The sequence below is a fragment of the Nannospalax galili genome, unplaced genomic scaffold (genome assembly GCF_000622305.1).
Source record: "Nannospalax galili isolate Female #2095 unplaced genomic scaffold, S.galili_v1.0 scaffold83, whole genome shotgun sequence".
Lineage (NCBI taxonomy): Eukaryota > Metazoa > Chordata > Mammalia > Rodentia > Spalacidae > Nannospalax > Nannospalax galili.
Genome location: NW_008352659.1, coordinates 1,442,458 through 1,444,908, shown reverse-complemented (window position 1 = coordinate 1,444,908; position 2,451 = coordinate 1,442,458).

The window sequence follows — 2,451 nt, the reverse complement described above, 5'->3', positions numbered from 1 at the left end:
ACCCCCCAATCACTCCAGACCCCCACTAATTGCTCTTTTAGCTTCTGTAAAATGCTTGGCTGCTGCTTTAGACATGCCTAGACATACCCTGGCATGCCCTGACCCCCACCTGCTATTCCCCACCCCCCCCTTCCAGGAAACTAGATTAAGCAAGCCTGTACATAAAAACTGCCCTATAAGGTAAAAACGGAGACTCCTGGCCCCCTTAGGTAACAGTCAGCACATTCCACAGCCCTGAGAATAACACCTACCAATAAGAAACTTCCAGGGCTGCATCTTATACATCCAATTGGTTTAAAATTATGTTGCTGCGCGCTGGCTCCTTGAACCAACCAAAATGTATCTTCAGTATCTCCCCCCCCCACCCTGTTAGGGTTCCAAACAGCAGCAGCTTCCCCCCGACCCTGCCCTTCCCTGACATCTTTCCCTTCCCTGCCCTTCCCTGACATCTTTCCCTTCCCTGCCCTTCCCTGACATCTTTCCCTTCCCTGCCCTTCCCTGACATCTTTCCCTTCCCTGCCCTTCCCTGACATCTTTCCCTTCCCTGCCCTTCCCTGACATCTTTCCCTTCCCTGCCCTTCCCTGACATCTTTCCCTTCCCTGCCCTTCCCTGACATCTTTCCCTTCCCTGCCCTTCCCTGACATCTTTCCCTTCCCTGCCCTTCCCTGACATCTTTCCCTTCCCTGCCCTTCCCTGACATCTTTCCCTTCCCCAAGGGAAACGTGTCCCGTGTGAAATAAAGCTGTATCCCACTGAGAATTCTATCTGCGCACTCGCTCTCCATCCCAATTTTTAACCTATCACCCCCCTTTGTCTGAAACCTATAAAAGGCTCCACTCTCCCTTACTCTGGGCTCTCAGCACGAATCCGTTGAGTTGGTGAGGCCTGAGAGCCTGAGCTTAAGCCCGAATAAACCATAAACCTTTGCTTTTGCATTTTGGTGTGTTGGGTCCTCGGTGGTCTTTTGGGGGTCCAGTGGATGAGGTACAACATTTGGGGGCTCATCTGGGATCCCCCCAGAGACCTCCGAGAGGAACCGACCCCAAAAGGTTTGTGATCAACCGGGTAAGTTTTTGTAAAACTGTGTTTGTCCGCCTGTCTTCTCTATACTTTCCCTTTGGTCACGGCCATCTGATCTCAGTTTTTTGTCATTGGAACGCTAGCAAGGCGACCTGGAGGATTCGGGAGACGTCCCCATCCTCGTCAGGGTGGGTGTTCCCCACTGGACACCCCACCAGGACACTAGTCCATCTGAAACCTCAGAGGACCTCGCGACCCTGTTGGGACACGCGAGTCCTACCTGTATGGTCTTTGGCACAATCGAGCCAGGGAATCCACACGACCGAGAGTCCAGACCATCTGAAAGCCGCGGTAGTTTGATTTGGTCCCTCTGTCTGTGTCGTTCTTGTGTCTTGTGATCTTCGTTCTAATTTCTTTGTTGACGAAATGGATGGGACTGATAAATACTATGGGCAACACCCCATCTTCCCCTCTAGATCTTACACTAGTCCACTGGGGGGACGTTAAGACGATTGCCCATAACAATAGTGTAGATGTAAAGAAAAAGAAATGGACAACTTTATGTTCGGTTGATTGGCCCTCCTTCAATGATGGATGGCCCCCTGAAGGGACTTTTAACCTGAGTTTGATTTCCAGGGTAGAGGACCACGACTTCCGCCCACAGACGGGCCACCAGGACCAGATCCCATACATCGTCACCTGGCGAGGCCTCATCGAACGACCTGATGGCCCCCCAGCCTGGGTCAAGTCCTTCCTTCCCCTGATTAATCCAACTGCTCCCCCTCCACCTCTGCAGGTCCTCCCTCTCAGACCAAAGGTGGAAGAGAAACCCATTCTCCAGGGAGGCACAGAGGAGAACGATATCTTTTCCCCACCCTACTCCTCTCAGACGGGCACCCCACCAACAGTGCCACAAGTGCAGGCCCCACCTCCTAACCCTGAGGAGCCACCATCGCTTCCACAGGGACCTGCGCAGGCCACACAGAGCTGGAGAGGGGCAGCCCCCCAGCCTGACACCATTGTCCTCCCCCTCTGACCGGTGGGGCCCCCAGACAGAGAGGGCAATCAGCCCTTTCATTACTGGCCCTTTGCCACCAGTGATCTTTACAATTGGTGCTCACAGAATGCACCTTTCTCTGAAAACCCCAGGGACTTGATTAACTTATTGAAAACTGTTCTCTTCACTCACCAGCCCACCTGGGACAATTGCTACCAGCTCCTGAGTGTCCTGTTCACTACTGAGGAGAGAAACAGGATCCTGGAGGCAGCCCGGAAATTGGTTCCCGGCCCCACCGGGGACCCTACCACAGACCCAGGCATCATTAATGCCAGCTTTCCCCCTAGCTGTCCCAACTAGGACTACAACATGGCAGAAGGTAAGGAGGGGCTCCTGGTCTACCGCCAGACTCTGTTAGCGGATCTCAAAATGT